At 39.0% G+C, this 22833-nt stretch overlaps 14 non-coding genes across 14 annotated transcripts; all 14 read left to right on the top strand.

Annotated features, from left to right (window-relative positions):
- Nucleotides 1-159: 159 nt before the first annotated feature.
- On the top strand, nt 160-242 carry TRNAL-AAG (transfer RNA leucine (anticodon AAG)). The gene has a single exon. It is a non-coding gene; the product is annotated as a tRNA-Leu (tRNA).
- A 1827-nt stretch (nt 243-2069) lies between these two features.
- Nucleotides 2070-2152, top strand: TRNAL-CAG (transfer RNA leucine (anticodon CAG)). The gene has a single exon. It is a non-coding gene; the product is annotated as a tRNA-Leu (tRNA).
- A 1824-nt stretch (nt 2153-3976) lies between these two features.
- On the top strand, nt 3977-4059 carry TRNAL-CAG (transfer RNA leucine (anticodon CAG)). Its single transcript has one exon. It is a non-coding gene; the product is annotated as a tRNA-Leu (tRNA).
- Nucleotides 4060-5049: 990 nt separating this feature from the next.
- On the top strand, nt 5050-5132 carry TRNAL-CAG (transfer RNA leucine (anticodon CAG)). Its single transcript has one exon. It is a non-coding gene; the product is annotated as a tRNA-Leu (tRNA).
- A 2847-nt stretch (nt 5133-7979) lies between these two features.
- Nucleotides 7980-8062, top strand: TRNAL-CAG (transfer RNA leucine (anticodon CAG)). Its single transcript has one exon. It is a non-coding gene; the product is annotated as a tRNA-Leu (tRNA).
- Nucleotides 8063-8574: 512 nt separating this feature from the next.
- On the top strand, nt 8575-8657 carry TRNAL-CAG (transfer RNA leucine (anticodon CAG)). Its single transcript has one exon. It is a non-coding gene; the product is annotated as a tRNA-Leu (tRNA).
- Nucleotides 8658-9647: 990 nt separating this feature from the next.
- On the top strand, nt 9648-9730 carry TRNAL-CAG (transfer RNA leucine (anticodon CAG)). The gene has a single exon. It is a non-coding gene; the product is annotated as a tRNA-Leu (tRNA).
- A 754-nt stretch (nt 9731-10484) lies between these two features.
- Nucleotides 10485-10567, top strand: TRNAL-AAG (transfer RNA leucine (anticodon AAG)). Its single transcript has one exon. It is a non-coding gene; the product is annotated as a tRNA-Leu (tRNA).
- A 3017-nt stretch (nt 10568-13584) lies between these two features.
- On the top strand, nt 13585-13667 carry TRNAL-CAG (transfer RNA leucine (anticodon CAG)). Its single transcript has one exon. It is a non-coding gene; the product is annotated as a tRNA-Leu (tRNA).
- Nucleotides 13668-14749: 1082 nt separating this feature from the next.
- On the top strand, nt 14750-14832 carry TRNAL-CAG (transfer RNA leucine (anticodon CAG)). Its single transcript has one exon. It is a non-coding gene; the product is annotated as a tRNA-Leu (tRNA).
- Nucleotides 14833-15559: 727 nt separating this feature from the next.
- TRNAL-CAG (transfer RNA leucine (anticodon CAG)) lies at nt 15560-15642 on the top strand. Its single transcript has one exon. It is a non-coding gene; the product is annotated as a tRNA-Leu (tRNA).
- Nucleotides 15643-16396: 754 nt separating this feature from the next.
- On the top strand, nt 16397-16479 carry TRNAL-AAG (transfer RNA leucine (anticodon AAG)). The gene has a single exon. It is a non-coding gene; the product is annotated as a tRNA-Leu (tRNA).
- A 2065-nt stretch (nt 16480-18544) lies between these two features.
- Nucleotides 18545-18627, top strand: TRNAL-CAG (transfer RNA leucine (anticodon CAG)). The gene has a single exon. It is a non-coding gene; the product is annotated as a tRNA-Leu (tRNA).
- A 2904-nt stretch (nt 18628-21531) lies between these two features.
- On the top strand, nt 21532-21614 carry TRNAL-CAG (transfer RNA leucine (anticodon CAG)). The gene has a single exon. It is a non-coding gene; the product is annotated as a tRNA-Leu (tRNA).
- Nucleotides 21615-22833: the final 1219 nt, after the last annotated feature.

Raw genomic sequence — 22833 nt, 5'->3', positions numbered from 1 at the left:
AGGACCTCTTTGTTACAGCACTGTTAATCATAAACCAATAACTACATGATGGAAATGGACAAGAAACAGTTCTAATCTTTCTATTTTAAATTCCCAAAAACTGGACCCTTAACATGACGGTTTTTTCTTCCATATCTGAAAGGCTTGGCTTTTCTATAAGTCAGGATGGCCGAGTGGTCTAATGCGCTGCGTTAAGGTCGCAGTCTCCCCTGGAGGCGTGGGTTCAAATCCCACTTCTGACAATACAACTTTTCTTAAACACACTGCAATGTCATTCCGACAGCGCTAGTGAAAAAACCCACTATGCCAAAACACGCCCCAAAATGTTAGACTCTTCAGATGACTGGCTTGGCATCCAATCTTGAAAGTTTTCTTATTTGTGTAGGATAGGATGACCGAGCAGTCTCTCGTGAAGGCGTGGATTTAAATCCCACTTTTGAATACTCATATTTAAGTAAACTATGTAAGACAATACCGATTCCTCTGCTTACTTGAGTGAATGTTATAGAGAATGGAACTCCACTAAACTACTGCTGGGTACCTCCCAGGGTAGTTTTTCTGTATTTTCAGGTTAAAGCAAGAACAAGGGTTCTTCAGGACCTCTTTTTTACAGCATTAATCATAAACCAATAACTACATGATGGAAATGGACAAGAAACAGTACTAATCTTTCTATTTTCTATTTCATATTTAAGTAACTATGTAAGACAATACAGATTCCTCTGCTTACTTGAGTGAATGTTATAGAGAATGGAACTCCACTAAACTACTGCTGGGTACCTCCCAGGGTAGTTTTTCTGTATTTTCAGGTTAAAGCAAGAACAAGGGTTCTTCAGGACCTCTTTGTTACAGCACTGTTAATCATAAACCAATAACTACATGATGGAAATGGACAAGAAACAGTTCTAATCTTTCTATTTTAAATTCCCAAAAACTGGACCCTTAACATGACGGTTTTTTCTTCCATTTCTGAAAGGCTTGGCTTTTCTATAAGTCAGGATGGCCGAGCGGTCTAAGGTGCTGCGATCAGGTCGCAGTCTCCCCTGGAGGCGTGGGTTCAAATCCCACTTCTGACAATACAACTTTTCTTAAACACACTGCAATGTCATTCCGACAGCGCTAGTGAAAAAACCCACTATGCCAAAACACGCCCCAAAATGTTAGACTCTTCAGATGACTGGCTTGGCATCCAATCTTGAAAGTTTTCTTATTTGTGTAGGATAGGATGACCGAGCAGTCTCTCGTGAAGGCGTGGATTTAAATCCCACTTTTGAATACTCATATTTAAGTAAACTATGTAAGACAATACCGATTCCTCTGCTTACTTGAGTGAATGTTATAGAGAATGGGACTCCACTAAACTACTGCTGGGTACCTCCCAGGGTAGTTTTTCTGTATTTTCAGGTTAAAGCAAGAACAAGGGTTCTTCAGGACCTCTTTTTTACAGCATTAATCATAAACCAATAACTACATGATGGAAATGGACAAGAAACAGTACTAATCTTTCTATTTTCTATTTCATATTTAAGTAACTATGTAAGACAATACAGATTCCTCTGCTTACTTGAGTGAATGTTATAGAGAATGGAACTCCACTAAACTACTGCTGGGTACCTCCCAGGGTAGTTTTTCTGTATTTTCAGGTTAAAGCAAGAACAAGGGTTCTTCAGGACCTCTTTTTTACAGCACTGTTAATCATAAACCAATAACTACATGATGGAAATGGACAAGAAACAGTACTAATCTTTCTATTTTCTATTTCATATTTAAGTAACTATATAAGACAATACAGATTCCTCTGCTTACTTGAGTGAATGTTATAGAGAATGGAACTCCACTAAACTACTGCTGGGTACCTCCCAGGGTAGTTTTTCTGTATTTTCAGGTTAAAGCAAGAACAAGGGTTCTTCAGGACCTCTTTGTTACAGCACTGTTAATCATAAACCAATAACTACATGATGGAAATGGACAAGAAACAGTTCTAATCTTTCTATTTTAAATTCCCAAAAACTGGACCCTTAACATGACGTTTTTTTCTTCCATTTCTGAAAGGCGTGGCTTTTCTATAAGTCAGGATGGCCGAGAGGTTTAAGGCGCTGCGTTCAGGTCGCAGTCTCCCCTGGAGGTGTGGGTTCAAATCCCACTTCTGACAATACAACTTTTATTAAACACACTGCAATGTCATTCCGACAGCGCTAGTGAAAAAACCCACTATGCCAAAACACGCCCCAAAATGTTAGACTCTTCAGATGACTGGCTTGGCATCCAATCTTGAAAGTTTTCTTATTTGTGTAGGATAGGATGACCGAGCAGTCTCTCGTGAAGGCGTGGATTTAAATCCCACTTTTGAATACTCATATTTAAGTAAACTATGTAAGACAATACCGATTCCTCTGCTTACTTGAGTGAATGTTATAGAGAATGGAACTCCACTAAACTACTGCTGGGTACCTCCCAGGGTAGTTTTTCTGTATTTTCAGGTTAAAGCAAGAACAAGGGTTCTTCAGGACCTCTTTTTTACAGCATTAATCATAAACCAATAACTACATGATGGAAATGGACAAGAAACAGTACTAATCTTTCTATTTTCTATTTCATATTTAAGTAACTATGTAAGACAATACAGATTCCTCTGCTTACTTGAGTGAATGTTATAGAGAATGGAACTCCACTAAACTACTGCTGGGTACCTCCCAGGGTAGTTTTTCTGTATTTTCAGGTTAAAGCAAGAACAAGGGTTCTTCAGGACCTCTTTTTTACAGCATTAATCATAAACCAATAACTACATGATGGAAATGGACAAGAAACAGTACTAATCTTTCTATTTTCTATTTCATATTTAAGTAACTATGTAAGACAATACAGATTCCTCTGCTTACTTGAGTGAATGTTATAGAGAATGGAACTCCACTAAACTACTGCTGGGTACCTCCCAGGGTAGTTTTTCTGTATTTTCAGGTTAAAACAAGAACAAGGGTTCTTCAGGACCTCTTTGTTACAGCACTGTTAATCATAAACCAATAACTACATGATGGAAATGGACAAGAAACAGTTCTAATCTTTCTATTTTAAATTCCCAAAAACTGGACCCTTAACATGACGTTTTTTTCTTCCATTTCTGAAAGGCTTGGCTTTTCTATAAGTCAGGATGGCCGAGCGGTCTAAGGCACTGCATTCAGGTCGCAGTCTGCCCTGGAGGCGTGGGTTCAAATCCCACTTCTGACAATACAACTTTTATTAAACACACTGCAATGTCATTCCGACAGCGCTAGTGAAAAAACCCACTATGCCAAAACACGCCCCAAAATGTTAGACTCTTCAGATGACTGGCTTGGCATCCAATCTTGAAAGTTTTCTTATTTGTGTAGGATAGGATGACCGAGCAGTCTCTCGTGAAGGCGTGGATTTAAATCCCACTTTTGAATACTCATATTTAAGTAAACTATGTAAGACAATACCGATTCCTCTGCTTACTTGAGTGAATGTTATAGAGAATGGAACTCCACTAAACTACTGCTGGGTACCTCCCAGGGTAGTTTTTCTGTATTTTCAGGTTAAAGCAAGAACAAGGGTTCTTCAGGACCTCTTTTTTACAGCATTAATCATAAACCAATAACTACATGATGGAAATGGACAAGAAACAGTACTAATCTTTCTATTTTCTATTTCATATTTAAGTAACTATATAAGACAATACAGATTCCTCTGCTTACTTGAGTGAATGTTATAGAGAATGGAACTCCACTAAACTACTGCTGGGTACCTCCCAGGGTAGTTTTTCTGTATTTTCAGGTTAAAGCAAGAACAAGGGTTCTTCAGGACCTCTTTGTTACAGCACTGTTAATCATAAACCAATAACTACATGATGGAAATGGACAAGAAACAGTTCTAATCTTTCTATTTTAAATTCCCAAAAACTGGACCCTTAACATGACGTTTTTTTCTTCCATTTCTGAAAGGCGTGGCTTTTCTATAAGTCAGGATGGCCGAGAGGTTTAAGGCGCTGCGTTCAGGTCGCAGTCTCCCCTGGAGGTGTGGGTTCAAATCCCACTTCTGACAATACAACTTTTATTAAACACACTGCAATGTCATTCCGACAGCGCTAGTGAAAAAACCCACTATGCCAAAACACGCCCCAAAATGTTAGACTCTTCAGATGACTGGCTTGGCATCCAATCTTGAAAGTTTTCTTATTTGTGTAGGATAGGATGACCGAGCAGTCTCTCGTGAAGGCGTGGATTTAAATCCCACTTTTGAATACTCATATTTAAGTAAACTATGTAAGACAATACCGATTCCTCTGCTTACTTGAGTGAATGTTATAGAGAATGGAACTCCACTAAACTACTGCTGGGTACCTCCCAGGGTAGTTTTTCTGTATTTTCAGGTTAAAGCAAGAACAAGGGTTCTTCAGGACCTCTTTTTTACAGCATTAATCATAAACCAATAACTACATGATGGAAATGGACAAGAAACAGTACTAATCTTTCTATTTTCTATTTCATATTTAAGTAACTATGTAAGACAATACAGATTCCTCTGCTTACTTGAGTGAATGTTATAGAGAATGGAACTCCACTAAACTACTGCTGGGTACCTCCCAGGGTAGTTTTTCTGTATTTTCAGGTTAAAGCAAGAACAAGGGTTCTTCAGGACCTCTTTTTTACAGCATTAATCATAAACCAATAACTACATGATGGAAATGGACAAGAAACAGTACTAATCTTTCTATTTTCTATTTCATATTTAAGTAACTATGTAAGACAATACAGATTCCTCTGCTTACTTGAGTGAATGTTATAGAGAATGGAACTCCACTAAACTACTGCTGGGTACCTCCCAGGGTAGTTTTTCTGTATTTTCAGGTTAAAACAAGAACAAGGGTTCTTCAGGACCTCTTTGTTACAGCACTGTTAATCATAAACCAATAACTACATGATGGAAATGGACAAGAAACAGTTCTAATCTTTCTATTTTAAATTCCCAAAAACTGGACCCTTAACATGACGGTTTTTTCTTCCATTTCTGAAAGGCTTGGCTTTTCTATAAGTCAGGATGGCCGAGCGGTCTAAGGCGCTGCGTTCAGGTCGCAGTCTCCCCTGGAGGCGTGGGTTCAAATCCCACTTCTGACAATACAACTTTTATTAAACACACTGCAATGTCATTCCGACAGCGCTAGTGAAAAAACCCACTATGCCAAAACACGCCCCAAAATGTTAGACTCTTCAGATGACTGGCTTGGCATCCAATCTTGAAAGTTTTCTTATTTGTGTAGGATAGGATGACCGAGCAGTCTCTCGTGAAGGCGTGGATTTAAATCCCACTTTTGAATACTCATATTTAAGTAAACTATGTAAGACAATACCGATTCCTCTGCTTACTTGAGTGAATGTTATAGAGAATGGAACTCCACTAAACTACTGCTGGGTACCTCCCAGGGTAGTTTTTCTGTATTTTCAGGTTAAAGCAAGAACAAGGGTTCTTCAGGACCTCTTTTTTACAGCATTAATCATAAACCAATAACTACATGATGGAAATGGACAAGAAACAGTACTAATCTTTCTATTTTCTATTTCATATTTAAGTAACTATGTAAGACAATACAGATTCCTCTGCTTACTTGAGTGAATGTTATAGAGAATGGAACTCCACTAAACTACTGCTGGGTACCTCCCAGGGTAGTTTTTCTGTATTTTCAGGTTAAAGCAAGAACAAGGGTTCTTCAGGACCTCTTTTTTACAGCATTAATCATAAACCAATAACTACATGATGGAAATGGACAAGAAACAGTACTAATCTTTCTATTTTCTATTTCATATTTAAGTAACTATGTAAGACAATACAGATTCCTCTGCTTACTTGAGTGAATGTTATAGAGAATGGAACTCCACTAAACTACTGCTGGGTACCTCCCAGGGTAGTTTTTCTGTATTTTCAGGTTAAAACAAGAACAAGGGTTCTTCAGGACCTCTTTGTTACAGCACTGTTAATCATAAACCAATAACTACATGATGGAAATGGACAAGAAACAGTTCTAATCTTTCTATTTTAAATTCCCAAAAACTGGACCCTTAACATGACGTTTTTTTCTTCCATTTCTGAAAGGCTTGGCTTTTCTATAAGTCAGGATGGCCGAGCGGTCTAAGGCACTGCGTTCAGGTCGCAGTCTGCCCTGGAGGCGTGGGTTCAAATCCCACTTCTGACAATACAACTTTTATTAAACACACTGCAATGTCATTCCGACAGCGCTAGTGAAAAAACCCACTATGCCAAAACACGCCCCAAAATGTTAGACTCTTCAGATGACTGGCTTGGCATCCAATCTTGAAAGTTTTCTTATTTGTGTAGGATAGGATGACCGAGCAGTCTCTCGTGAAGGCGTGGATTTAAATCCCACTTTTGAATACTCATATTTAAGTAAACTATGTAAGACAATACCGATTCCTCTGCTTACTTGAGTGAATGTTATAGAGAATGGAACTCCACTAAACTACTGCTGGGTACCTCCCAGGGTAGTTTTTCTGTATTTTCAGGTTAAAGCAAGAACAAGGGTTCTTCAGGACCTCTTTTTTACAGCATTAATCATAAACCAATAACTACATGATGGAAATGGACAAGAAACAGTACTAATCTTTCTATTTTCTATTTCATATTTAAGTAACTATGTAAGACAATACAGATTCCTCTGCTTACTTGAGTGAATGTTATAGAGAATGGAACTCCACTAAACTACTGCTGGGTACCTCCCAGGGTAGTTTTTCTGTATTTTCAGGTTAAAGCAAGAACAAGGGTTCTTCAGGACCTCTTTTTTACAGCATTAATCATAAACCAATAACTACATGATGGAAATGGACAAGAAACAGTACTAATCTTTCTATTTTCTATTTCATATTTAAGTAACTATGTAAGACAATACAGATTCCTCTGCTTACTTGAGTGAATGTTATAGAGAATGGAACTCCACTAAACTACTGCTGGGTACCTCCCAGGGTAGTTTTTCTGTATTTTCAGGTTAAAACAAGAACAAGGGTTCTTCAGGACCTCTTTGTTACAGCACTGTTAATCATAAACCAATAACTACATGATGGAAATGGACAAGAAACAGTTCTAATCTTTCTATTTTAAATTCCCAAAAACTGGACCCTTAACATGACGTTTTTTTCTTCCATTTCTGAAAGGCTTGGCTTTTCTGTAAGTCAGGATGGCCGAGCGGTCTAAGGCACTGCGTTCAGGTCGCAGTCTGCCCTGGAGGCGTGGGTTCAAATCCCACTTCTGACAATACAACTTTTATTAAACACGCCCCAAAATGTTAGACTCTTCAGATGACTGGCTTGGCATCCAATCTTGAAAGTTTTCTTATTTGTGTAGGATAGGATGACCGAGCAGTCTCTCGTGAAGGCGTGGATTTAAATCCCACTTTTGAATACTCATATTTAAGTAAACTATGTAAGACAATACCGATTCCTCTGCTTACTTGAGTGAATGTTATAGAGAATGGAACTCCACTAAACTACTGCTGGGTACCTCCCAGGGTAGTTTTTCTGTATTTTCAGGTTAAAGCAAGAACAAGGGTTCTTCAGGACCTCTTTTTTACAGCACTGTTAATCATAAACCAATAACTACATGATGGAAATGGACAAGAAACAGTACTAATCTTTCTATTTTCTATTTCATATTTAAGTAACTATGTAAGACAATACAGATTCCTCTGCTTACTTGAGTGAATGTTATAGAGAATGGAACTCCACTAAACTACTGCTGGGTACCTCCCAGGGTAGTTTTTCTGTATTTTCAGGTTAAAGCAAGAACAAGGGTTCTTCAGGACCTCTTTGTTACAGCACTGTTAATCATAAACCAATAACTACATGATGGAAATGGACAAGAAACAGTTCTAATCTTTCTATTTTAAATTCCCAAAAACTGGACCCTTAACATGACGGTTTTTTCTTCCATTTCTGAAAGGCTTGGCTTTTCTATAAGTCAGGATGGCCGAGCGGTCTAAGGCGCTGCGTTCAGGTCGCAGTCTCCCCTGGAGGCGTGGGTTCAAATCCCACTTCTGACAATACAACTTTTATTAAACACACTGCAATGTCATTCCGACAGCGCTAGTGAAAAAACCCACTATGCCAAAACATGCCCCAAAATGTTAGACTCTTCAGATGACTGGCTTGGCATCCAATCTTGAAAGTTTTCTTATTTGTGTAGGATAGGATGACCGAGCAGTCTCTCGTGAAGGCGTAGATTTAAATCCTACTTTTGAATACTCATATTTAAGTAAACTATGTAAGACAATACCGATTCCTCTGCTTACTTGAGTGAATGTTATAGAGAATGGAACTCCACTAAACTACTGCTGGGTGCCTCCCAGGGTAGTTTTTCTGTATTTTCAGGTTAAAGCAAGAACAAGGGTTCTTCAGGACCTCTTTGTTACAGCACTGTTAATCATAAACCAATAACTACATGATGGAAATGGACAAGAAACAGTTCTAATCTTTCTATTTTAAATTCCCAAAAACTGGACCCTTAACATGACGTTTTTTTCTTCCATTTCTGAAAGGCGTGGCTTTTCTATAAGTCAGGATGGCCGAGAGGTTTAAGGCGCTGCGTTCAGGTCGCAGTCTCCCCTGGAGGCGTGGGTTCAAATCCCACTTCTGACAATACAACTTTTATTAAACACACTGCAATGTCATTCCGACAGCGCTAGTGAAAAAACCCACTATGCCAAAACACGCCCCAAAATGTTAGACTCTTCAGATGACTGGCTTGGCATCCAATCTTGAAAGTTTTCTTATTTGTGTAGGATAGGATGACCGAGCAGTCTCTCGTGAAGGCGTGGATTTAAATCCCACTTTTGAATACTCATATTTAAGTAAACTATGTAAGACAATACCGATTCCTCTGCTTACTTGAGTGAATGTTATAGAGAATGGAACTCCACTAAACTACTGCTGGGTACCTCCCAGGGTAGTTTTTCTGTATTTTCAGGTTAAAGCAAGAACAAGGGTTCTTCAGGACCTCTTTTTTACAGCATTAATCATAAACCAATAACTACATGATGGAAATGGACAAGAAACAGTACTAATCTTTCTATTTTCTATTTCATATTTAAGTAACTATGTAAGACAATACAGATTCCTCTGCTTACTTGAGTGAATGTTATAGAGAATGGAACTCCACTAAACTACTGCTGGGTACCTCCCAGGGTAGTTTTTCTGTATTTTCAGGTTAAAGCAAGAACAAGGGTTCTTCAGGACCTCTTTTTTACAGCATTAATCATAAACCAATAACTACATGATGGAAATGGACAAGAAACAGTACTAATCTTTCTATTTTCTATTTCATATTTAAGTAACTATGTAAGACAATACAGATTCCTCTGCTTACTTGAGTGAATGTTATAGAGAATGGAACTCCACTAAACTACTGCTGGGTACCTCCCAGGGTAGTTTTTCTGTATTTTCAGGTTAAAACAAGAACAAGGGTTCTTCAGGACCTCTTTGTTACAGCACTGTTAATCATAAACCAATAACTACATGATGGAAATGGACAAGAAACAGTTCTAATCTTTCTATTTTAAATTCCCAAAAACTGGACCCTTAACATGACGGTTTTTTCTTCCATTTCTGAAAGGCTTGGCTTTTCTATAAGTCAGGATGGCCGAGCGGTCTAAGGCGCTGCGTTCAGGTCGCAGTCTCCCCTGGAGGCGTGGGTTCAAATCCCACTTCTGACAATACAACTTTTATTAAACACACTGCAATGTCATTCCGACAGCGCTAGTGAAAAAACCCACTATGCCAAAACACGCCCCAAAATGTTAGACTCTTCAGATGACTGGCTTGGCATCCAATCTTGAAAGTTTTCTTATTTGTGTAGGATAGGATGACCGAGCAGTCTCTCGTGAAGGCGTGGAATTAAATCCCACTTTTGAATACTCATATTTAAGTAAACTATGTAAGACAATACCGATTCCTCTGCTTACTTGAGTGAATGTTATAGAGAATGGAACTCCACTAAACTACTGCTGGGTACCTCCCAGGGTAGTTTTTCTGTATTTTCAGGTTAAAGCAAGAACAAGGGTTCTTCAGGACCTCTTTTTTACAGCACTGTTAATCATAAACCAATAACTACATGATGGAAATGGACAAGAAACAGTACTAATCTTTCTATTTTCTATTTCATATTTAAGTAACTATGTAAGACAATACAGATTCCTCTGCTTACTTGAGTGAATGTTATAGAGAATGGAACTCCACTAAACTACTGCTGGGTACCTCCCAGGGTAGTTTTTCTGTATTTTCAGGTTAAAGCAAGAACAAGGGTTCTTCAGGACCTCTTTGTTACAGCACTGTTAATCATAAACCAATAACTACATGATGGAAATGGACAAGAAACAGTTCTAATCTTTCTATTTTAAATTCCCAAAAACTGGACCCTTAACATGACGGTTTTTTCTTCCATATCTGAAAGGCTTGGCTTTTCTAGAAGTCAGGATGGCCGAGCGGTCTAAGGCGCTGCGTTAAGGTCGCAGTCTCCCCTGGAGGCGTGGGTTCAAATCCCACTTCTGACAATACAACTTTTCTTAAACACACTGCAATGTCATTCCGACAGCGCTAGTGAAAAAACCCACTATGCCAAAACACGCCCCAAAATGTTAGACTCTTCAGATGACTGGCTTGGCATCCAATCTTGAAAGTTTTCTTATTTGTGTAGGATAGGATGACCGAGCAGTCTCTCGTGAAGGCGTGGATTTAAATCCCACTTTTGAATACTCATATTTAAGTAAACTATGTAAGACAATACCGATTCCTCTGCTTACTTGAGTGAATGTTATAGAGAATGGAACTCCACTAAACTACTGCTGGGTACCTCCCAGGGTAGTTTTTCTGTATTTTCAGGTTAAAGCAAGAACAAGGGTTCTTCAGGACCTCTTTTTTACAGCACTGTTAATCATAAACCAATAACTACATGATGGAAATGGACAAGAAACAGTACTAATCTTTCTATTTTCTATTTCATATTTAAGTAACTATGTAAGACAATACAGATTCCTCTGCTTACTTGAGTGAATGTTATAGAGAATGGAACTCCACTAAACTACTGCTGGGTACCTCCCAGGGTAGTTTTTCTGTATTTTCAGGTTAAAGCAAGAACAAGGGTTCTTCAGGACCTCTTTGTTACAGCACTGTTAATCATAAACCAATAACTACATGATGGAAATGGACAAGAAACAGTTCTAATCTTTCTATTTTAAATTCCCAAAAACTGGACCCTTAACATGACGGTTTTTTGTTCCATTTCTGAAAGGCTTGGCTTTTCTATAAGTCAGGATGGCCGAGCGGTCTAAGGCGCTGCGTTCAGGTCGCAGTCTCCCCTGGAGGCGTGTGTTCAAATCCCACTTCTGACAATACAACTTTTATTAAACACACTGCAATGTCATTCCGACAGCGCTAGTGAAAAAACCCACTATGCCAAAACACGCCCCAAAATGTTAGACTCTTCAGATGACTGGCTTGGCATCCAATCTTGAAAGTTTTCTTATTTGTGTAGGATAGGATGACCGAGCAGTCTCTCGTGAAGGTGTGGATTTAAATCCTACTTTTGAATACTCCTATTTAAGTAAACTATGTAAGACAATACCGATTCCTCTGCTTACTTGAGTGAATGTTATAGAGAATGGAACTCCACTAAACTACTGCTGGGTGCCTCCCAGGGTAGTTTTTCTGTATTTTCAGGTTAAAGCAAGAACAAGGGTTCTTCAGGACCTCTTTGTTACAGCACTGTTAATCATAAACCAATAACTACATGATGGAAATGGACAAGAAACAGTTCTAATCTTTCTATTTTAAATTCCCAAAAACTGGACCCTTAACATGACGTTTTTTTCTTCCATTTCTGAAAGGCGTGGCTTTTCTATAAGTCAGGATGGCCGAGAGGTTTAAGGCGCTGCGTTCAGGTTGCAGTCTCCCCTGGAGGCGTGGGTTCAAATCCCACTTCTGACAATACAACTTTTATTAAACACACTGCAATGTCATTCCGACAGCGCTAGTGAAAAAACCCACTATGCCAAAACACGCCCCAAAATGTTAGACTCTTCAGATGACTGGCTTGGCATCCAATCTTGAAAGTTTTCTTATTTGTGTAGGATAGGATGACCGAGCAGTCTCTCGTGAAGGCGTGGATTTAAATCCCACTTTTGAATACTCATATTTAAGTAAACTATGTAAGACAATACCGATTCCTCTGCTTACTTGAGTGAATGTTATAGAGAATGGAACTCCACTAAACTACTGCTGGGTACCTCCCAGGGTAGTTTTTCTGTATTTTCAGGTTAAAGCAAGAACAAGGGTTCTTCAGGACCTCTTTTTTACAGCATTAATCATAAACCAATAACTACATGATGGAAATGGACAAGAAACAGTACTAATCTTTCTATTTTCTATTTCATATTTAAGTAACTATGTAAGACAATACCGATTCCTCTGCTTACTTGAGTGAATGTTATAGAGAATGGAACTCCACTAAACTACTGCTGGGTACCTCCCAGGGTAGTTTTTCTGTATTTTCAGGTTAAAGCAAGAACAAGGGTTCTTCAGGACCTCTTTGTTACAGCACTGTTAATCATAAACCAATAACTACATGATGGAAATGGACAAGAAACAGTTCTAATCTTTCTATTTTAAATTCCCAAAAACTGGACCCTTAACATGACGGTTTTTTCTTCCATTTCTGAAAGGCTTGGCTTTTCTATAAGTCAGGATGGCCGAGCGGTCTAAGGCGCTGCGTTCAGGTCGCAGTCTCCCCTTTAGGCGTGGGTTCAAATCCCACTTCTGACAATACAACTTTTCTTAAACACACTGCAATGTCATTCCGACAGCGCTAGTGAAAAAACCCACTATGCCAAAACACGCCCCAAAATGTTAGACTCTTCAGATGACTGGCTTGGCATCCAATCTTGAAAGTTTTCTTATTTGTGTAGGATAGGATGACCGAGCAGTCTCTCGTGAAGGCGTGGATTTAAATCCCACTTTTGAATACTCATATTTAAGTAAACTATGTAAGACAATACCGATTCCTCTGCTTACTTGAGTGAATGTTATAGAGAATGGAACTCCACTAAACTACTGCTGGGTACCTCCCAGGGTAGTTTTTCTGTATTTTCAGGTTAAAGCAAGAACAAGGGTTCTTCAGGACCTCTTTTTTACAGCATTAATCATAAACCAATAACTACATGATGGAAATGGACAAGAAACAGTACTAATCTTTCTATTTTCTATTTCATATTTAAGTAACTATGTAAGACAATACAGATTCCTCTGCTTACTTGAGTGAATGTTATAGAGAATGGAACTCCACTAAACTACTGCTGGGTACCTCCCAGGGTAGTTTTTCTGTATTTTCAGGTTAAAGCAAGAACAAGGGTTCTTCAGGACCTCTTTGTTACAGCACTGTTAATCATAAACCAATAACTACATGATGGAAATGGACAAGAAACAGTTCTAATCTTTCTATTTTAAATTCCCAAAAACTGGACCCTTAACATGACGGTTTTTTGTTCCATTTCTGAAAGGCTTGGCTTTTCTATAAGTCAGGATGGCCGAGCGGTCTAAGGCGCTGCGTTCAGGTCGCAGTCTCCCCTGGAGGCGTGGGTTCAAATCCCACTTCTGACAATACAACTTTTATTAAACACACTGCAATGTCATTCCGACAGCGCTAGTGAAAAAACCCACTATGCCAAAACACGCCCCAAAATGTTAGACTCTTCAGATGACTGGCTTGGCATCCAATCTTGAAAGTTTTCTTATTTGTGTAGGATAGGATGACCGAGCAGTCTCTCGTGAAGGCGTGGATTTAAATCCCACTTTTGAATACTCATATTTAAGTAAACTATGTAAGACAATACCGATTCCTCTGCTTACTTGAGTGAATGTTATAGAGAATGGAACTTCACTAAACTACTGCTGGGTACCTCCCAGGGTAGTTTTTCTGTATTTTCAGGTTAAAGCAAGAACAAGGGTTCTTCAGGACCTCTTTTTTACAGCACTGTTAATCATAAACCAATAACTACATGATGGAAATGGACAAGAAACAGTACTAATCTTTCTATTTTCTATTTCATATTTAAGTAACTATGTAAGACAATACAGATTCCTCTGCTTACTTGAGTGAATGTTATAGAGAATGGAACTCCACTAAACTACTGCTGGGTACCTCCCATGGTAGTTTTTCTGTATTTTCAGGTTAAAGCAAGAACAAGGGTTCTTCAGGACCTCTTTGTTACAGCACTGTTAATCATAAACCAATAACTACATGATGGAAATGGACAAGAAACAGTTCTAATCTTTCTATTTTAAATTCCCAAAAACTGGACCCTTAAACACACTGCAATGTCATTCCGACAGCGCTAGTGAAAAAACCCACTATGCCAAAACACGCCCCAAAATGTTAGACTCTTCAGATGACTGGCTTGGCATCCAATCTTGAAAGTTTTCTTATTTGTGTAGGATAGGATGACCGAGCAGTCTCTCGTGAAGGCGTGGATTTAAATCCCACTTTTGAATACTCATATTTAAGTAAACTATGTAAGACAATACCGATTCCTCTGCTTACTTGAGTGAATGTTATAGAGAATGGAACTCCACTAAACTACTGCTGGGTACAGTTCTAATCTTTCTATTTTAAATTCCCAAAAACTGGACCCTTAACATGACGGTTTTTTCTTCCATTTCTGAAAGGCTTGGCTCTTCTATAAGTCAGGATGGCCGAGCGGTCTAAGGCGCTGCGTTCAGGTCGCAGTCTCCCCTGGAGGCGTGGGTTCAAATCCCACTTCTGACAATACAACTTTTATTAAACACACTGCAATGTCATTCCGACAGCGCTAATGAAAAAATGTTAGACTCTTCAGATGACTGGCTTGGCATCCAATCTTGAAAGTTTTCTTATTTGTGTAGGATAGGATGACCGAGCAGTCTCTCGTGAAGGCGTGGATTTAAATCCCACTTTTGAATACTCATATTTAAGTAAACTATGTAAGACAATACCGATTCCTCTGCTTACTTGAGTGAATGTTATAGAGAATGGAACTCCACTAAACTACTGCTGGGTACCTCCCAGGGTAGTTTTTCTGTATTTTCAGGTTAAAGCAAGAACAAGGGTTCTTCAGGACCTCTTTTTTACAGCACTGTTAATCATAAACCAATAACTACATGATGGAAATGGACAAGAAACAGTACTAATCTTTCTATTTTCTATTTCATATTTAAGTAACTATGTAAGACAATACAGATTCCTCTGCTTACTTGAGTGAATGTTATAGGGAATGGAACTCCACTAAACTACTGCTGGGTACCTCCCAGGGTAGTTTTTCTGTATTTTCAGGTTAAAGCAAGAACAAGGGTTCTTCAGGACCTCTTTGTTACAGCACTGTTAATCATAAACCAATAACTACATGATGGAAATGGACAAGAAACAGTTCTAATCTTTCTATTTTAAATTCCCAAAAACTGGACCCTTAACATGACTGTTTTTTCTTCCATTTCTGAAAGGCTTGGCTTTTCTATAAGTCAGGATGGCCGAGCGGTCTAAGGCGCTGCGTTCAGGTTGCAGTCTCCCCTGGAGGCGTGGGTTCAAATCCCACTTCTGACAATACAACTTTTATTAAACACACTGCAATGTCATTCCGACAGCGCTAATGAAAAAACCCACTATGCCAAAACACGCCCCAAAATGTTAGACTCTTCAGATGACTGGCTTGGCATCCAATCTTGAAAGTTTTCTTATTTGTGTAGGATAGGATGACCGAGCAGTCTCTCGTGAAGGCGTGGATTTAAATGCCACTTTTGAATACTCATATTTAAGTAAACTATGTAAGACAATACCGATTCCTCTGCTTACTTGAGTGAATGTTATAGAGAATGGAACTCCACTAAACTACTGCTGGGTACCTCCCAGGGTAGTTTTTCTGTATTTTCAGGTTAAAGCAAGAACAAGGGTTCTTCAGGACCTCTTTTTTACAGCACTGTTAATGATAAACCAATAACTACATGATGGAAATGGACAAGAAACAGTACTAATCTTTCTATTTTCTATTTCATATTTAAGTAACTATGTAAGACAATACAGATTCCTCTGCTTACTTGAGTGAATGTTATAGAGAATGGAACTCCACTAAACTACTGCTGGGTACCTCCCAGGGTAGTTTTTCTGTATTTTCAGGTTAAAGCAAGAACAAGGGTTCTTCAGGACCTCTTTGTTACAGCACTGTTAATCATAAACCAATAACTACATGATGGAAATGGACAAGAAACAGTTCTAATCTTTCTATTTTAAATTCCCAAAAACTGGACCCTTAACATGACGGTTTTTTCTTCCATATCTGAAAGGCTTGGCTTTTCTATAAGTCCGGATGGCCGAGCGGTCTAAGGCGCTGCGTTAAGGTCGCAGTCTCCCCTGGAGGCGTGGGTTCAAATCCCACTTCTGACAATACAACTTTTCTTAAACACACTGCAATGTCATTCCGACAGCGCTAGTGAAAAAACCCACTATGCCAAAACACGCCCCAAAATGTTAGACTCTTCAGATGACTGGCTTGGCATCCAATCTTGAAAGTTTTCTTATTTGTGTAGGATAGGATGACCGAGCAGTATCTCGTGAAGGCGTGGATTTAAATCCCACTTTTGAATACTCATATTTAAGTAAACTATGTAAGACAATACCGATTCCTCTGCTTACTTGAGTGAATGTTATAGAGAATGGAACTCCACTAAACTACTGCTGGGTACCTCCCAGGGTAGTTTTTCTGTATTTTCAGGTTAAAGCAAGAACAAGGGTTCTTCAGGACCTCTTTTTTACAGCACTGTTAATCATAAACCAATAACTACATGATGGAAATGGACAAGAAACAGTACTAATCTTTCTATTTTCTATTTCATATTTAAGTAACTATGTAAGACAATACAGATTCCTCTGCTTACTTGAGTGAATGTTATAGAGAATGGAACTCCACTAAACTACTGCTGGGTACCTCCCAGGGTAGTTTTTCTGTATTTTCAGGTTAAAGCAAGAACAAGGGTTCTTCAGGACCTCTTTGTTACAGCACTGTTAATCATAAACCAATAACTACATGATGGAAATGGAGAAGAAACAGTTCTAATCTTTCTATTTTAAATTCCCAAAAACTGGACCCTTAACATGACGGTTTTTTCTTCCATATCTGAAAGGCTTGGCTTTTCTATAAGTCAGGATGGCTGAGCGGTCTAAGGCGCTGCGTTAAGGTCGCAGTCTCCCCTGGAGGCTTGGGTTCAAATCCCACTACTGACAATACAACTTTTCTTAAACACACTGCAATGTCATTCCGACAGCGCTAGTGAAAAAACCCACTATGCCAAAACACGCCCCAAAATGTTAGACTCTTCAGATGACTGGCTTGGCATCCAATCTTGAAAGTTTTCTTATTTGTGTAGGATAGGATGACCGAGCAGTCTCTCGTGAAGGCGTGGATTTAAATCCCACTTTTGAATACTCATATTTAAGTAAACTATGTAAGACAATACCGATTCCTCTGCTTACTTGAGTGAATGTTATAGAGAATGGAACTCCACTAAACTACTGCTGGGTACCTCCCAGGGTAGTTTTTCTGTATTTTCAGGTTAAAGCAAGAACAAGGGTTCTTCAGGACCTCTTTTTTACAGCACTGTTAATCATAAACCAATAACTACATGATGGAAATGGACAAGAAACAGTACTAATCTTTCTATTTTCTATTTCATATTTAAGTAACTATGTAAGACAATACAGATTCCTCTGCTTACTTGAGTGAATGTTATAGAGAATGGAACTCCACTAAACTACTGCTGGGTACCTCCCAGGGTAGTTTTTCTGTATTTTCAGGTTAAAGCAAGAACAAGGGTTCTTCAGGACCTCTTTGTTACAGCACTGTTAATCATAAACCAATAACTACATGATGGAAATGGAGAAGAAACAGTTCTAATCTTTCTATTTTAAATTCCCAAAAACTGGACCCTTAACATGACGGTTTTTTCTTCCATATCTGAAAGGCTTGGCTTTTCTATAAGTCAGGATGGCCGAGCGGTCTAAGGCCCTGCGTTCAGGTTGCAGTCTCCCCTGGAGGCGTGGGTTCAAATCCCACTTCTGACAATACAACTTTTATTAAACACACTGCAATGTCATTCCGACAGCGCTAGTGAAAAAACCCACTATGCCAAAACACGCCCCAAAATGTTAGACTCTTCAGATGACTGGCTTGGCATCCAATCTTGAAAGTTTTCTTATTTGTGTAGGATAGGATGACCGAGCAGTCTCTCGTAAAGGCGTGGATTTAAATCCCACTTTTGAATACTCATATTTAAGTAAACTATGTAAGACAATACCGATTCCTCTGCTTACTTGAGTGAATGTTATAGAGAATGGAACTCCACTAAACTACTGCTGGGTACAGTTCTAATCTTTCTATTTTAAATTCCCAAAAACTGGACCCTTAACATGACGGTTTTTTCTTCCATTTCTGAAAGGCTTGGCTTTTCTATAAGTCAGGATGGCCGAGCGGTCTAAGGCGCTGCGTTCAGGTCGCAGTCTCCCCTGGAGGCGTGGGTTCAAATCCCACTTCTGACAATACAACTTTTATTAAACACACTGCAATGTCATTCCGACAGCGCTAGTGAAAAAACCCACTATGCCAAAACACGCCACCAAAATGTTAGACTCTTCAGATGACTGGCTTGGCATCCAATCTTGAAAGTTTTCTTATTTGTGTAGGATAGGATGACCGAGCAGTATCTCGTGAAGGCGTGGATTTAAATCCCACTTTTGAATACTCATATTTAAGTAAACTATGTAAGACAATACCGATTCCTCTGCTTACTTGAGTGAATGTTATAGAGAATGGAACTCCACTAAACTACTGCTGGGTACCTCCCAGGGTAGTTTTTCTGTATTTTCAGGTTAAAGCAAGAACAAGGGTTCTTCAGGACCTCTTTTTTACAGCACTGTTAATCATAAACCAATAACTACATGATGGAAATGGACAAGAAACAGTACTAATCTTTCTATTTTCTATTTCATATTTAAGTAACTATGTAAGACAATACAGATTCCTCTGCTTACTTGAGTGAATGTTATAGAGAATGGAACTCCACTAAACTACTGCTGGGTACCTCCCAGGGTAGTTTTTCTGTATTTTCAGGTTAAAGCAAGAACAAGGGTTCTTCAGGACCTCTTTGTTACAGCACTGTTAATCATAAACCAATAACTACATGATGGAAATGGAGAAGAAACAGTTCTAATCTTTCTATTTTAAATTCCCAAAAACTGGACCCTTAACATGACGGTTTTTTCTTCCATATCTGAAAGGCTTGGCTTTTCTATAAGTCAGGATGGCCGAGCGGTCTAAGGCGCTGCGTTAAGGTCGCAGTCTCCCCTGGAGGCTTGGGTTCAAATCCCACTACTGACAATACAACTTTTCTTAAACACACTGCAATGTCATTCCGACAGCGCTAGTGAAAAAACCCACTATGCCAAAACACGCCACCAAAATGTTAGACTCTTCAGATGACTGGCTTGGCATCCAATCTTGAAAGTTTTCTTATTTGTGTAGGATAGGATGACCGAGCAGTATCTCGTGAAGGCGTGGATTTAAATCCCACTTTTGAATACTCATATTTAAGTAAACTATGTAAGACAATACCGATTCCTCTGCTTACTTGAGTGAATGTTATAGAGAATGGAACTCCACTAAACTACTGCTGGGTACCTCCCAGGGTAGTTTTTCTGTATTTTCAGGTTAAAGCAAGAACAAGGGTTCTTCAGGACCTCTTTTTTACAGCACTGTTAATCATAAACCAATAACTACATGATGGAAATGGACAAGAAACAGTACTAATCTTTCTATTTTCTATTTCATATTTAAGTAACTATGTAAGACAATACAGATTCCTCTGCTTACTTGAGTGAATGTTATAGAGAATGGAACTCCACTAAACTACTGCTGGGTACCTCCCAGGGTAGTTTTTCTGTATTTTCAGGTTAAAGCAAGAACAAGGGTTCTTCAGGACCTCTTTGTTACAGCACTGTTAATCATAAACCAATAACTACATGATGGAAATGGAGAAGAAACAGTTCTAATCTTTCTATTTTAAATTCCCAAAAACTGGACCCTTAACATGACGGTTTTTTCTTCCATATCTGAAAGGCTTGGCTTTTCTATAAGTCAGGATGGCTGAGCGGTCTAAGGCGCTGCGTTAAGGTCGCAGTCTCCCCTGGAGGCTTGGGTTCAAATCCCACTACTGACAATACAACTTTTCTTAAACACACTGCAATGTCATTCCGACAGCGCTAGTGAAAAAACCCACTATGCCAAAACACGCCCCAAAATGTTAGACTCTTCAGATGACTGGCTTGGCATCCAATCTTGAAAGTTTTCTTATTTGTGTAGGATAGGATGACCGAGCAGTCTCTCGTGAAGGCGTGGATTTAAATCCCACTTTTGAATACTCATATTTAAGTAAACTATGTAAGACAATACCGATTCCTCTGCTTACTTGAGTGAATGTTATAGAGAATGGAACTCCACTAAACTACTGCTGGGTACCTCCCAGGGTAGTTTTTCTGTATTTTCAGGTTAAAGCAAGAACAAGGGTTCTTCAGGACCTCTTTTTTACAGCACTGTTAATCATAAACCAATAACTACATGATGGAAATGGACAAGAAACAGTACTAATCTTTCTATTTTCTATTTCATATTTAAGTAACTATGTAAGACAATACAGATTCCTCTGCTTACTTGAGTGAATGTTATAGAGAATGGAACTCCACTAAACTACTGCTGGGTACCTCCCAGGGTAGTTTTTCTGTATTTTCAGGTTAAAGCAAGAACAAGGGTTCTTCAGGACCTCTTTGTTACAGCACTGTTAATCATAAACCAATAACTACATGATGGAAATGGAGAAGAAACAGTTCTAATCTTTCTATTTTAAATTCCCAAAAACTGGACCCTTAACATGACGGTTTTTTCTTCCATATCTGAAAGGCTTGGCTTTTCTATAAGTCAGGATGGCCGAGCGGTCTAAGGCCCTGCGTTCAGGTTGCAGTCTCCCCTGGAGGCGTGGGTTCAAATCCCACTTCTGACAATACAACTTTTATTAAACACACTGCAATGTCATTCCGACAGCGCTAGTGAAAAAACCCACTATGCCAAAACACGCCCCAAAATGTTAGACTCTTCAGATGACTGGCTTGGCATCCAATCTTGAAAGTTTTCTTATTTGTGTAGGATAGGATGACCGAGCAGTCTCTCGTAAAGGCGTGGATTTAAATCCCACTTTTGAATACTCATATTTAAGTAAACTATGTAAGACAATACCGATTCCTCTGCTTACTTGAGTGAATGTTATAGAGAATGGAACTCCACTAAACTACTGCTGGGTACAGTTCTAATCTTTCTATTTTAAATTCCCAAAAACTGGACCCTTAACATGACGGTTTTTTCTTCCATTTCTGAAAGGCTTGGCTTTTCTATAAGTCAGGATGGCCGAGCGGTCTAAGGCGCTGCGTTCAGGTCGCAGTCTCCCCTGGAGGCGTGGGTTCAAATCCCACTTCTGACAATACAACTTTTATTAAACACACTGCAATGTCATTCCGACAGCGCTAGTGAAAAAACCCACTATGCCAAAACACGCCACCAAAATGTTAGACTCTTCAGATGACTGGCTTGGCATCCAATCTTGAAAGTTTTCTTATTTGTGTAGGATAGGATGACCGAGCAGTATCTCGTGAAGGCGTGGATTTAAATCCCACTTTTGAATACTCATATTTAAGTAAACTATGTAAGACAATACCGATTCCTCTGCTTACTTGAGTGAATGTTATAGAGAATGGAACTCCACTAAACTACTGCTGGGTACCTCCCAGGGTAGTTTTTCTGTATTTTCAGGTTAAAGCAAGAACAAGGGTTCTTCAGGACCTCTTTTTTACAGCACTGTTAATCATAAACCAATAACTACATGATGGAAATGGACAAGAAACAGTACTAATCTTTCTATTTTCTATTTCATATTTAAGTAACTATGTAAGACAATACAGATTCCTCTGCTTACTTGAGTGAATGTTATAGAGAATGGAACTCCACTAAACTACTGCTGGGTACCTCCCAGGGTAGTTTTTCTGTATTTTCAGGTTAAAGCAAGAACAAGGGTTCTTCAGGACCTCTTTGTTACAGCACTGTTAATCATAAACCAATAACTACATGATGGAAATGGAGAAGAAACAGTTCTAATCTTTCTATTTTAAATTCCCAAAAACTGGACCCTTAACATGACGGTTTTTTCTTCCATATCTGAAAGGCTTGGCTTTTCTATAAGTCAGGATGGCCGAGCGGTCTAAGGCGCTGCGTTAAGGTCGCAGTCTCCCCTGGAGGCTTGGGTTCAAATCCCACTACTGACAATACAACTTTTCTTAAACACACTGCAATGTCATTCCGACAGCGCTAGTGAAAAAACCCACTATGCCAAAACACGCCACCAAAATGTTAGACTCTTCAGATGACTGGCTTGGCATCCAATCTTGAAAGTTTTCTTATTTGTGTAGGATAGGATGACCGAGCAGTATCTCGTGAAGGCGTGGATTTAAATCCCACTTTTGAATACTCATATTTAAGTAAACTATGTAAGACAATACCGATTCCTCTGCTTACTTGAGTGAATGTTATAGAGAATGGAACTCCACTAAACTACTGCTGGGTACCTCCCAGGGTAGTTTTTCTGTATTTTCAGGTTAAAGCAAGAACAAGGGTTCTTCAGGACCTCTTTTTTACAGCACTGTTAA

The sequence above is a fragment of the Rhinoderma darwinii genome, chromosome 3 (assembly GCF_050947455.1).
Source record: "Rhinoderma darwinii isolate aRhiDar2 chromosome 3, aRhiDar2.hap1, whole genome shotgun sequence".
In the NCBI taxonomy this organism is placed as follows: Eukaryota; Metazoa; Chordata; class Amphibia; order Anura; family Rhinodermatidae; genus Rhinoderma; species Rhinoderma darwinii.
The sequence above is the reverse complement of the archived record's forward strand: the minus strand, read 5'-3'. Positions and strand labels throughout refer to the sequence as shown.